The 14,608-nt window shown below is 43.4% G+C and overlaps 1 long non-coding RNA gene across 2 annotated transcripts; it reads left to right on the plus strand.

The window, feature by feature from the left end:
- The first annotated feature begins 287 nt into the window (after nucleotides 1–287).
- On the plus strand, nucleotides 288–11,902 carry LOC307198752. 2 transcript variants are annotated; one of them, XR_013831691.1, is made up of 4 exons: nucleotides 288–1,401; nucleotides 4,997–5,087; nucleotides 7,167–7,398; nucleotides 7,998–11,902. It is a non-coding gene; the product is annotated as an uncharacterized lncRNA (long non-coding RNA). The 2 variants fall into 2 exon arrangements; XR_013831690.1 differs by having other exon boundaries at nucleotides 7,167–11,902.
- The last annotated feature ends 2,706 nt before the right edge of the window (nucleotides 11,903–14,608 follow it).

A 14,608-nucleotide genomic window follows, 5' to 3' on the forward strand; every position in this document is an offset into this window, starting at 1 on the left:
ACGACCATAGTTTCACCCATTTTGGGTGGGGTCAGGGGAGTGTCCCCAGGTGGTTGGGGTATAATGTGACTACTCCCCTCTTGTCTTTCACCACAGTCACCTCCTTGCTGCTAATGTCAGACTAACTACCTAACACAATCAACTAAACCTTGGATTCTGTGAACCACCCAAGCCCCACCATGAATAGGCATGTACCCTTAGCTTAAAATGTCCCCAGTTTTGCTGTTTGGGGAGACACTGCTTTGGGAAAGATGCCGGTGTTCTCCTTACTTGCTGCAAGAAATAAATCCTTCCTTCTCCAAATTTTGGCTTGGCTGTGTCTTTTGGCTCAACGCCCCTCAAGAAGTGAACCCAGTTTTTTGAATAACACCATTACCAAGCTCTCTGCTTTAGTAGGTTTCCAAATCAATGGGACAGAATATGAAAAGTGAATGACGGACTGAATGAGTGGATGAATGAGTGAGTGGGTAAAATGGACTCCACTCTCTCTGCAGCCAATTCCCACCAAATAATAAAGAAAATTCCATTTACCCACAGTGTGGTGGTCTTCCCAGCTCAGTTTAGGTCCAGGCTTCTCGCAGGATTATGGGAAACAGGATCATGTTGAAACCGTGCACCTCAGATTGGGACTTGAACCAACGTGCCGGGATTCGAACCCAGCCTAAACCCAGGTTGGGACTCAAACCCACAGTCTTTTAGTTAGAATCACTCACCTGGTGTCTGGACTTACTGAGGCTCAGGTTCTTTGTGTCTCAGTGCAGAAGGAATTCAGTGAGAGGCAAAGTGGTAGGCAAGAAGTAGATGTATGAATATAGGACGCTTGTGAGAGGTGGAAGCGGGCAGGCAAGGAGGCTCTGCCCCAAGGTTTAAGTGGGCTACAATTTTATAATCAAAGGAAAGTGGGGAGGGGAAAAGACCGCCTTCTTTGAGTAGATGTCAGGCTTACATCACTAGCTCTTCCTTCGTATTGGGCAGGAGAGTCTCTGACCCTATGAGGTCAAACTAGGACTGTCATAGCACTTATTCAAATCAGCAGAAGGGTGGTAACATTTTTCTTTCATCTAATGACCTGGGGCATATCTTGGGCTTTTATTTATAGCTTTATAGTTAAGCAAGCCTGCTTCATTCCACAATGTACTGATAGCTTTCTTGAGCGATCATTAACTTACAGTGGTCTCCCAAAGTTTCCTAGGTTTCCCTCTCTATCTATAATCCCCTACTGGGACCTCTACAACTACCTGTATAACTAACTATCCTATTCTATCCCTATCAATGTCATTCAATAGGCTGGTGAATTTTCAGATTATTGGAATCCCTGTCTCCCTGTGCACCGTCTCCCGCCTGCACCAGACTATGGGAGAGAAGTAATTTTACAGCAGTGTGATCCAAAAGAAGAAAAGTGTGAGCTACATATTTGATTTTACATTTTCTAGTGGCCACTTTTAAACAAAGGAAAGATTAACAGTGTGTTATTTGTTGAATTATGTCCACTCCGAAAAAAGTATGTTGGGGTCTTAATCCCCGGTACCTCAGAATGTGACATTATTTGGAGATAGGGCATTTACTGAAGTTATCAAGTTAAAATGAGGTCGTTAACATGAGCCCTAATGCAGTATTACTGTTGGCCTTATAATGAAGAAATTTGGACACAGACAGACATGCATAGAAGGAAGAGGATGTGAAGAAACTCAGGGAAAAGATGGCCGTCTGCAAGCCAAGGAGAGACAGACCTTTCCCTCCTAGCCTCTGAAGGAACCAATCCTGCTGAAACCTTGATTTTGTACTTCTAGCAAGAAGAACTAGAGGCAATCCAAGAACTAGAGGCAATCCAGCTGCTCAGTTTGTGGTCCTTTGTGAATGGCAGCCCTAGCAAACTCACATGCAGTGAAAAGATTTTCTTAATAACATATTTTAGTCAACACTGTATATCAAAAATATTATCATTTCACGTGTAATCAACATAAAAACATTTTACGTTCTTCCAAATCCACTGCATACCTGAAAAAACACATCTCAGTTTGGTTTCACCCATTTCAAGTGCCCAGGAACCACGTGTGGCTCGTGGGTCCCACAGTGTGCACTACTGTGAGCTGAGCCTGGTCCTGATGGTGGGCCCTGTGCCCCATCCCCCCCAAGGTGAGTAGGAGGTGGGAGCAGACCCATCACTCCAGGGTGTTGTCCTTGGGAGACAAGTAGGATTGGGGGATTTTAACTTCATGCCTGAGGATATTACCAAACTCAAGTTCAGCTGCTCGCCACTGGAAAGCCAGTACTCAAGAGATGGGTGCTAGTAGGCACAGAGAGTTTGCTTTATTCAGGAGTCTGGCAACCTGGGGAGAAGGCAGACTCATGTCCAAAAACCACCTTCAAGATTATTCTCGGCCATGAAAGCTTTTAAAGGGAGAATTGTTTGGGGAAGGAGTCAGAGTCTTTGTTATCTTCCACTGTGTACAGACTTTCTTCTAATTGGTTCGTGGTGTTCCAGGAATCTTGGACCTTAGTTCCTGCAGAAGAATTCAGAGGTATTTTGTTATGTATATTCCTTGAGGAGGAACCAGGACCTTGCCCCATGGCTGCACTATTATTTCTTGACTGCTCATCCTTTCTTTCTGCATTCCCTCCCTTCCCTGATAAGCAACTGTTTGAATTTACACTTTGGAACTCAGGGAAGGTCAAGGAGGCTGAATGAAGCCTATTTCCTACAAACAAGAAAAGAAGGATTTGTACCTGGGAGGGCCCCACAGGGTTCTGCTTCGTTTCAAGGATGGTAAACTAAAAAAAATATATATATTCCATTTTTTTCCCCATTAGCATGGTTCTACTTATAAAGGGTACATGTATTTTAAAATTGGGCAGTGGGGTGCATTTCCTACTTGGGCAAATTGGCCAATTCAGTGTCAATACATTTTTTTTTCTTTTTTTTTTTTTTTTTGCGATACGCGGGCCTCTCACTGTTGTGGCCTCTCGTGCTGTGTAGCACAGGTTCCGGACGCGCAGGCTCAGCGGCCATGGCTCACGGGCCCAGCCGCTCCGCGGCATGTGGGATCTTCCCGGACCAGGGCACGAACCTGCGTCCCCTGCATCGGCAGGTGGACTCTCAACCACTGCGCCACCAGGGAAGCCCCAGTGTCAATACTTTAATCATACAAATGCAGACTGTACAAGCAATTTACCATAGAAACAGAGAAAGCCCACCTCCCTCCAACTAAAAATATAACAGTCTCTATGTAAATATGCACAACCATATAACAAATGGTTTCTGGGGCGCAGAGCTACATTTTATCCTCTCTAAAAATGTCAGTACAATAGGTCTAGAGCACTATTGGGAAGTGTGGCTTCCTCTTTTGTGTGCCCGGCTCAGGCCTGCTGATCAGTGTCTTATCCTTGGGTCAATCTGTCATCTCTCACGTGTCTATTTGTTGAATGATGCTGGTAGAAAGGAGCCAAGGGAGAAGACATTCCTAATATTTGTCACTTGCTTCCTTGCTATATCTTAAAAACAAACACTGACAAATTAATATTGATTTTGTTGATTCTGTCAAACACACTCTCCAAGAAGAATAAGCATTAGATGGGATGTGATATTGTGATTTGTAATAAGGAATATATATTTATTTGGTTTTTGTCCTGTTTCTGTCACAGAGCTCTTAAAACCCTTAGAATTTCCTAAGTGATGAGTGTTAAGATGTTTTTTGTTATGTTAATGAGGGTGACTTTTGGACCAAACTTAAGAATAGAGACTGGTTGCCAGTGGAGCCAACCAGTTTCTAGGGATGGTTTCATCCCTAGACCTCCAGAGAAGGCAGAGGGGCTGGAGGTTGAATCAATCACCAATGGCCAATTAAGTTAATCAATCATGCCTATGTAATGAAGCCTCCATTAAAAACCCAAAAAAGGGGGGTTTGGAGAGCTTTCAAGTTGGGAGCCAGAACAGTTCCAAGTGATGGGTCCCAAACTCCAGGAGATCAGAAGCTCCTTTGTTTGGAACCTCACTTTGTGTATCTCTTCATCTGGCTGTTGACCACATCCTTTAATAACTTTTGTTATAAACTGGTCATCTAGTGAGCAAACAGGTTTCCTGAGTTCTGTGAGGCATTCTGGCAAATTAATTGAATTTAAGGAGGGGGTCGTGGGACCCTCTGATTTATAGTCAGTTGGTCCAAAGCACAGGTAACAACCTGGACTTGTGATGGGCATCTGAAGTGAGGGGCAGTCTTGGACTAAGCCCTTCACCGGTGGAACCTGATGCTGTCTCTGGGTAGATGGCATCAGAATTGAGTTGAATGATAGGACACCCAGCTGGTTTGAGAATTTCTCGGTGGTGTAGAACCACCCCCTGGATTCCCCCTAACACACACACAGGCACACTGGAATTGGTATCAAACTCCTTATGGGACAACTGGCAAAAACTACGAATAAATAGCAGTGCTCTTCAGGTTGCAATCTAGCAGGGGACAGAAAGATGAGTCATAAATAACCCCGTCCTGGGCTTCCCTGGTGGCGTGGTGGTTAAGAATCCGCCTGCCAATGCAGGGGACACGGGTTCGAGCCCTGGTCCGGAAGATCCCACATGCCGCAAAACAACTTAGCCCATGTGCCACAACTACTGAGCCCGTGCACCACAACTACTGAGCCCGCGTGCCACAACTACAGAAGCCCACGCACCTAGAACCCATGCTCTGCAACAAGAGAAGCCACTGCAATGAGAAGTCCGCACACCACAACGAAGAGTAGCCCCCGCTTGCCACAACTAGAGAAAGCCCGCACGCAGCAACGAACACCCAATGCAGCCATAAACAAATAAATAAGTAAATAAATAAATTAATTAATTAAAAAATTTGCCCTGACCCAACACAGCCAAAAATAAGTAAGTAAATTCATTAATTAATTTAAAAAAATTTGCCCCGTCCTCTTTCTTATGCCCCACCCTCAGTCAGTTACAGAGTCCTATGCACGCTGTTGCTGAAAGACCACCTGAATCTCTGCTTCTCCTCAGGCACCAGCACACAACCCCTGCCCACCTCAGCCCAGGCCCCACCGTTCTCACCTGGATCACACAGCAGCTTCCTCCAGACCTCCTGTCCCTGGTTTGTACCCCTTCTAATTTGTTCTCCAAACTTCAGACAGAGGGATTTCCAAGACAGGCAGATGTGGTCAAGTCCCTCCCTGGCTCCATCCTTCAATAGTGCCTGAGATAAAAGTGTAGACTCTATGGTCCCTCACGCCTGGCCTCTGCCTAATTCTCTGGCAGCCCTCACGCTTGCCTCTCCCTGTCCTAGTCTATGTGAGTGGTTCTTAAGGCAGGCACTGGGTGGGCAGGATTCAGCATCACCTAGAAACTTACTAGTAATGCAAATTCCAGGGCCTACCACGCACCTACTGAATCAGAAACTCTGGCCCAGAATCCTGTGTTTTAACATGGCTTTCAGGGGATTCTGATGAAGCTCCAGTTTAAGAACTACTCTCAGGGAGTTATAGTCAACATCTTGTACTAACCTATAATGGAAAAAAATATGAAAAATAATCTATATCTATATCTATCTATCTATCTATCTATCTATCTATCTATATATATATATCTGAGTTGCTTTGCTGTATACCAGAAACTAACACATTATGAATCAACTACACTTAAAAAAAAAAGTACTACTCAGTTTTATGAACGGCTAGTACACATGTGTGGTCATGTCAAATAAAAAACAAATCAGGACTGACTTAGTAACGGGAGACTTTCTTCTAAAGATTATTACTATGGGGAGAAGGACCTTTGTAATAGGGAGAGCACCCTGTCCATAGATCTTCAAGCAGCCCAAGGGTTAAGCCAGAGGTCTTTTCTTTTACAGGCACACTTAATTTTATTACACTTTGCTTTATTGGGCTTCGCAGGTAGTACGTTTTCTACAAATTGAAAGTTTGTGGCAACCCCGCATTGAGCAGCAAGTCTATTGGTGTCATTTTTCCAACAACAGTGCTTTTTCATTAAGGTCTGTACATTGTTTTTTGAGACATAATGCTATCGCACACTAAATAGACTACAGTGTAATGTGAACATAACTTTTATATGCATTGGGAAACCAGTGCATATAAAGCATGTGACCCTGTTTATTGAGGTATTCACTGTATTCAGGTGGCCTAGAACCGAACCTGCAGTATCTCCGAGGTCTGCCTGTATAGAGAAGAGTGAACACAGCTGGACAGAACCTGGAGTGGGGGGTGGAATGAAGGGGGGCTGGCATGACAAGACAGTCAATCAGAGGATGTTCTTTTCTTAGGAGGGGCTGTAAGGAGGGGCTATCTGCTGATTCAGGTTGAAGGGGGATCAAAGTTCAGGGCTCTAGGGGAAGGAGAGAATCTTAAGTGACTTTGGTTTCCAAGCATTTTGTTCCATTTGATCAGTGGGGACGAGAGGTTTAGCTAATCACTTATAGAGCAAAGAATGGGAATTTGGAGGGTCTGTGTCTGGCGCTGTCTAAGTGAACAAGGAGGTCATGGTGAGTTTCATCTAAGTCCGATGCTTCTCTGTTTTCCAAGAGCACGGGGCTCAGGTAAATCCTGCTGGGTCCACTCTGAACTCTGGCTCTTCACCCTGGCTCTTCCAGTTACCAGGAACATTCCTGGCCAGTTCTCTTCACCTGCCCTCTCCTCCCACTCTCACACCTTCGTCTGGACCTGGGGTCATCTTGCTGGATCTTCTTTCCCAGGCCAGACTCTACAGGATGTCTCTCCACTCTGTATCTCCAGCCCTGACACGGTGGAGTCTATGCATACTCAACAAATGAAGGCAAGTAGAAACGCTTCTTGGAAGATATGTCCATTTAAGAAACTCTCTTAGTATGTCAATAATAACTCCTCCAGAACTTTTTTCTTCTCTGTCTGCAGTTAGAAGGCAGTCAGAAGTTTCACATTCCCCCTGATATCTCCTCACACTCTTCCTAAAAACACCTCCACTCTACTGATCCCACCGGAGCTCTCTTTTTCCAAGCTCAGCTGCTTGGTGGATTTTTTTTTTTTAACATTTTCTCTTGTGTTCTTCAGGGCAGGATAGAGGTATTACAGCTTTCTAATGTGCTACCAGGCTGCAGATAAAGAACTTAACAGCCCATGGGAGAGCCAATTAGAGTCAATTATAATGTAATTGAGCTGCCTTGTATTCCTTGTCTGTGCAGGACTTCTTTCTGGAAGGAAGATTGTGCTTCTCGTCACACCCTAATTGGGGCAGATCACAGCTGCAGGGATTCACAGGAGAGGCTGTGACCCTAGATCCTGGGGTAGAGTTTCACGGAGGCTCCAGTATCTTGAGAGATCAGGGCCAGAGGAGCTCAGCTCAGCTCTGTTATATTGAAAAGGCTGGGAAAGTGCTGACTTTCCTATTCCTTTCCTTTTTCTTTCTTTCTTAAGGTAAGAGAGCTACTAAATTTTTACAGAGAATTAAGATATATATGAAATACCTCACAATCAGTCTCTGGGAAATTAGGACACCCATCCTCTTGAAAAAGGCAGAAAGGAGAGACAATGAAGGCCACACGTTCTTCTGTAGAATATTCATTAGGGGTTGGAGGCCAATCAACTATGGGAGGATTGATTCTGTTCTTTTTCACCAACCATCCCCTGGAAATTTGTCTCCGGATCATTGGTGCTGGGAGCCAGTGGTTACATCGTTTCTCCTCTCTCACTACACCCAGCTGCCATCAGTCTTGGGATGTAGCTTGTGTGGGTCAGCAAAGGCTCAGTGGTCCATGACTGAGTAACCACTTTCCCTTGTGGCAGCCACCTGCATAGTGCAGCCTCCCCCTGTTGGTTCTCCCTCCTTCCCTTCCAGACTCTCCCTGTTTCTTATTCCTCTTCCCTGGCATTACATACCCTAATAAAATAATATAACATAAGCCCTTAACCTCACCTTCAGCTGTCTGATGAACTCAGGGTAAGATCAATTATGTTTGTGAAAATGGTAAAAGAGAGCAGGTTTTGATTGATTTGTGTATTTCCCCATTTTCTAGGAAATAGTTTAGTGGCCTGAGAATCCATCCATGGCAGAGGGCTTTCAGAGTGATACAGGTAAGCCACTTGATGGCTTCAAATGTTATGTTGTTTGACTACCCACCAGTCCCCTTGACCAGTGACTAATCTTCTCTGTGGCCTTCTTAGCGTCACTCAGTTTTCCACTCTATGCCCTGGCACAATCTCCTCCAGCACCAACCTTACTCTATCCAGAGGCTGTTTTGATTTGGGCTCCTCTAGAAGCAGATCCTGAGACCAGATTATAAGAGTAAGTAGTTTATTTGGCAGTTGATGCCAGGAAACACTGGTAGAGGATTAGGAAAGCAGAGAATTAAGGATATGAAACAAATGAGTTACCGTTATGGGGAACTGGAGCTCAGTCCTGCTAGGGGGACTCTCAAGACAGTGTAGAACACATCTTAGAATTATCCCCTGGAGGGGTGAGACAGCCAACGAGTTTATACACCAATTCCTATCAGTTTCTTTGGTTGAGGGCTGCTCCTGAGGAATATATGGAGGTTACTTCTCTGACACGTACAGTCTTCCCTGTGCAGTATGGAGGGACTGTGGGATCAGAGAAAGCCTAGGGCTTAGAAATCAGGCCATTACGCTTTATGATCCTAAGGCTGAGGGGATATGGGTGGAATGCAAAGATGTACAAGGATGCTATAGAGTCCACTTACAAGACAGAAAAACAGAACTTATTCTTCTCACAATGTTCCTGGGTTCCACGTTTGGTCTTCTCTGGGAGTTCCAGGCTTCAGTAATCATCAACTCTGGTTTCATAAGAAAATCACCTAGGAAGTTGTTTTAAAAATACTATTGCCCAGACATCTCACCAAAGAAGATAACAGATGGCAAATAAGCCTATGAAAAGATGCTGTGCATCACATGTCATCAGAGTTGCAAATTAAGACAATAATGAGATACCACTACACACCTCTTAGAATGGCTAAAATCCAAAGCACTGACAATACCAAGGGCTAGGGTGGTACAGTCAGTTTGCAAGACAGTTTGTCAGTTTCTTATATAGCTGAACGTAATCTTACCACACAATCCAGCAATCAGGCTCCTTAAATTTACCCAAATGAGTTGCAAACTTATATCCACACATATGTTTATAGCAGCTTTATTGGTAATTGACAAAACTTGGAGGCAATGGTATCCAATAGGTGAATGAATGAACAAACATACATCCAGACAATGGAATATTGTTCAGTGTTGAAAAGAAGCGAACTATCACACCACAGAAAAACATGGCGGAAACTTAAATGCATACTACTAAGTGAAAGAATCCAGCCTGTATGCTTCCAATTATATGACATTCTGGAAAAGGCAAAGCTTTAGGCAACAAAAAGATCAGGAATTGCCAGGGATTTCGGGAATAGAGGGGAGAGACGAATAGGTGGAGAACAGAAGATTTTTAGGGCAGTGAAATTATCCTGCATGATAATATAATGATGGATACATGTTGTTATACAGTTGGTGAAACCTGTAGAACTCTACAGCACTAGAGAGTGAATCCTAATGTAAACTATGCACTTTAGCTAATAAAGTATCAATATTGGTTCATTAATTGTAGCACATGTATCCCACCATGCAAGATGTTAGTAATACAGAAAACTGTGATGGAGGCAAGAGAGGGTATATGGGAACTCCTGCACTTTCTGTTCAATTTTTCTATAAACCTAAAACTGCTCTAAGAAATAAATTCTAATAATTAATTAACTAATGATATATTATACATTATACATATTATGTGTAATATGTAACAATTATATTTATCAATTATTCTAATGTATGCATATGTGTATATATTAATATGTGTGTATGTATATTGTATGTGTGTGTGTGTGTGTGTATATGTATGTATATATGTCATTGCCCATCCAAGCCACTCCTCAGGGTCAGTAAAGTAGAATTTCCAAGGGTGAGAACAAAGCACTGGTATCTTTTACTTAACCCCCAGGAGACTCTAATGTGCAGGGAACATGAGATAAATATACAAACCTTTCCTAGTGGTTTTTGTGCAAAGGTCTTTCTCTCTGGAGGCCATTGGTCTCTGTGTGATGCTGCTTAGGGAACAAGACAAATTAAAAATTAGAGTAGAATCTGGATTTTTTTTTTTTTTTTTTGGCCGTACGTGGGCCTCTCACTGTTGTGGCCTCTCCCGTTACGGAGCACAGGCTCCGGACGCGCAGGCTCAGCGGCCATGGCTCACGGGCCCAGCTGCTCTGCGGCATGTGGGATCTTCCCGGACCGGGGCACGAACCTGTGTCCCCTGCACCGGCAGGCGGACTCTCAACCACTGCGCCACCAGGGAAGGGAAGCCCCTGGAATTATTAATTGTAAGTACTCCATAAGCGTGAAACACAGGTCACATACGGTTATGGTTCATTAAATATTTAGCCAATAGCCACTTATTAAGATTTGTGCTTGCAATTTCATTAAGGTAAAAATCTAGCCCTTGTCTCTTCAAAGAATGCTCCCCCATTAGTAGTGTCAACAGTTCCTGGGAGTGTGTTAGAAATGCACGCTCTTGGGCTCTACTCTAAGTCTGCTGAATCAGAAACCCCAGGGGCTGGGGCCAGGGGAAACTGGGTGTTATCAGTCTCTCCAGGTGATGCTTTGGGGCTAAGGTGTGAGAACGCATTCTTCCTGAACAAAAGAAGAGAGTGTGAGGCAGTGGTTTTAAAACGCCTGCACATTACAATTCCCTGGGGAATTTAAAAAGTGGTGATCGTTAAAAAATACTGATACCTGGGTCTCAGCCCCCCAAACAGTGATTTAATTGATCTGGGGTGTGACCTGGGCACTGGGATTTTAAAAACTCCCCAGGTGAGTCTACTGTGCAGGCAAATTTGAGAAATGCTGGTGCAAAGGTAGTAACCAGCAAGTCCCAGATCTGGCCTCACCAGCGGGTTGATCCCCAAAGCTCACCTCTGCGAAGCCCGCTCAGCAGTTTCTCCTGAGCTGAACCGGGTTCGTCCTCCTCTGCTGCCATGTCCTCTGACTCCTTACCACTAAACACTACATGTCTGCCTCTGGTTCCTTTTTTTTTCTTTCATGATCTTAAGAGATACAAAGGGCATCATCAGGAAGGTGTCAAGAACCTCCATTTATTTTATAATTCTGCCCCTAAAAGACTTTATTGTAGCCTGATTATATAGTGTATATTACAGTAACTCTCTTTAAAATGGTGAGTTACTACTAATAAAAAACAAACAAGCAACATTGAAATGGTGTTAGAATCTTCTTTCTCCTCTCTCATTCCAGTAAATGGAGGCCAACACTGAATCTTCTAAAAGCCAGAGCAATCCTTATAACAATTTGTCTCTCTTTTTCCCTCTTCCCAAAACTGGTAAGTGTAGAGCTTTGGAGTTTCAGGCCCAGGGAGAAGATTTTACCTGGGGATTCCAAAGAGGAAGACGTAGAGGGTAATCATTCAGATGTAGAAGCTTTTAGGAGGCTGACTTGAAAAGAAGAGATGATTTCGGGGAGGTGATAAGGTGAGGGTACATCTCTGGGTCTAAGATAAAGAATGGAGTCTTCAGGGTTTTCTGTGACTGGCAGAGACCTAGGCTGGCTTTACTCCGTTCCCTAGACAGAGGAATTGCCTCTATGGATGCTAAAGATGGCTGAAAATAAGCACCATGGCCTTGAGAGCATTGGAGGGGAATTCTTTGAGCATGTCTGCCGTCAGGGAAGTACGCGCTGTGTGGCGTTCCCCTGAGTGTATTAGTTATCTATTTCTGTGTAACAGATTGCCACAAGCTTAGTGGCTTATAGCAGCACACGCTTACGATCTCACAGTTCCTGTGGGGTAGGAGTTCAGTCACAGCTTAGCTGGACCTTCTGCTTGGGGTCTCACAAGTCTATGATCAAGGTGTTGCCTGGGCTTGTCCCTTTTTGGAGTTTGGGGTCTTCTTCCAAGCACACACGGCTGTTGGCAGAATTCCGTTTCTTGCAGTTGTAGGGCTGAGGTTTTCTTGCTGGCTCACTTGGGTCCACTCTCATCACAGGTGTCACCTGCAGCTGTTTGCCACATGGCTCTCTAACTCGGCAGCTAACTTTTTCAGAGCCAGCAGGATAATCTCGTGGCTCAGGGATGGCTCAGTCTCCCTTTTAAGGGCTTTGCTTAATCCAAACCTACCTGATTAATTTAGGTTCACCCTAGGAAATCTCCTTTTACAAAGAATGAATTGGTTTGGGATTTAAATTACATTGTGCAAGATCACTTCACCTTTGCAATATTATTCAGTATATTAGCTAGGGGCAAGGGACAGATCTCACCCACACACAAGGAGAGGGGATTATACAAAGGCAGGGATACCAGAAGGTGGTGGTCACTGGGGGTTATCCTAGGGTCTGTCCCCAACACTGAGGAGGATGTGGTAGAAGCCTGAAATGACATCAAGATTAGGTCACAGAAGGGGCACTGGTAAAGATGATGGCCTAGCTGGCCTGGCCTTCTTCCTATTTTCTGGCTTCTAAAAGCTCCATAATTCTTGCTTGAACCCACTGACAAGCAGAGAGAGGTGCAGTAAAAATGAGTATTGATAAAAATTACTCAAAATTTGGACAAAAGCAAAAGGTGGTGGGTGACTTGTTTCTTCAGTGTTTTATGGAGGTGCAAGCCCACCCAGGGATTAGGCAAGTGCTTGTTCTTTAACTCATGGTTTGCTATTGGTTAGCGGTCCCAGACTTAAGCTACATGCTATCTTGCAGAATTGTGTTCAGTTGAGATGCAAATTATTTCTTATCACTAGAACAGGTCACCTCAGAGGCTAGGGTTTATCACCCTGTTAGACGTTAATCAGTTTTATATCTATCCTTGAAATCCTATCCTCACCTGCCTTTATTAGTTTACCTATAAATACCTATCTTCTCAAATGTTCTTTGGACTGTTTTTAACACCTTACTGCTTCTCTCAGTAATTAATGAGTTGAGTAAATCTTTTTTTTTTTTTTTTTTTTTTTTTGTGGTACGCGGGCCTCTCACTGCTGTGGCCTCTCCCGTTGTGGACCACAGGCTCTGGACGCGCTGGCCCAGCGGCCATGGCCCACGGGCCCAGCCGCTCCGTGGCATGTGGGATCCTCCCAGACCGGGGCATGAACCCGTGTCCCCTACATCGGCAGGCGGACTCTCAACCACTGCGCCACCAGGGAAGCCCTTGAGTAAATCTTTTACATGTGTTCACTTTCTATTTGCCTGAGCATTCTTATGTTATCTTTTGAAAATTATACTTTAACAGTAAGATGGGATTTTTCATCAACAAGCAGGACAATAGAGTTTAGTATTTGATTCTGAGAAATAGAGAAAAGCGAATTTTTTAACCCAACATTGTGGGGTATAATTCACAGGCTCCACAATCCTCTCACATTCTAAGAGGAAATAAATTTCCTTGCCATGTTCTTTTGGGGGAAGGAAAGAAATAAACCCACCAGTAGCCTCCTAACTTCTTTCTGTGCACTTATAAAAGCCAGATCTATGGTCTGTAAGATTAAAAGAATAATAACAACTACCGGGTGTGGCAGTGATGGTAGCAGTGGTGAAACACTGAGACTAGAGTCAAAGATTCATTGTGAGGGCAGAGCATACAGGTCAGAGACCCTGTCACAGACGCTCTGCTGAGAAATATCTCAGATTGAGTGCTCACCGATATAGTGGAATTCCAACAGAATCCTTGAATGGTGTGCAAGTGTGATTTGATCTGGTCTTGACATACACAATATAATCCGATTAAATATAAATTTCATCTAGTAAATTAAATTTATTTAGAAATATACCTGGCCTTTATTATGTATAGTTTATTTATTATCCATTGTATATAAATGTATAGACGCACACATATATGTGTGTGATTCCTATGAATCAGGAATCCAGAAAACCATGTTAAAATAGAATTTTTTCTAGAATAAGGGCATGCAGGTTTTGAGAGAGCTTCTCCTAAGAAAAGTCCGTGGATGTTGTAACATCTTAGTTCATTGCTTAAAAGCCTCTTGTTCTTAGCTGTTTTCGTAGTTAACAGAAACTTAAGGATTTAAGGACCAAAGTAGTTCTTTCTATCTCAAAATGTAAATAATGTTAAGGAATCTAGATTGAATATCTAGAGTTTAAAGGTTTTATTCCACTAATATGGGATCAGGTGAATTGTAGCACAAGGGCTGTATTAGAACAAGAAGACTTTGGTTATATGTTTAATTCATCTACTTACTGGTTAATCAGACTAGTTCGATGCTTATTATTTATTATTATTGTTTTTAATTTTTGAATTTTATCTTTTTTTATACAGCATGTTCTTATTAGTCATCAGTTTTATACACATCAGTGTATACATGTCAATCCCAATCACCCAATTCATCACACCACCACCCCATACCCCCTCCCCGCTTTCCCCCCTTGGTGTCCATACATTTGTTCTCTACATCTGTGTCTCAATTTCTGCCCTGCAAACCAGTTCATCTGTACCATTTTTCTAGGTTCCATATATATGCGTTAATATACGATATTTGTTTTTCTCTTTCTGACTTACTTCACTCTGTATGACAGTCTCTAGATGCCTCCATGTCTCAACAAATCATCCAATTTTGTTCCTTTTTATGGCTGA

This window comes from Stenella coeruleoalba, assembly GCF_951394435.1.
Source record: "Stenella coeruleoalba genome assembly, chromosome: 15".
Taxonomy (NCBI): Eukaryota; Metazoa; Chordata; class Mammalia; order Artiodactyla; family Delphinidae; genus Stenella; species Stenella coeruleoalba.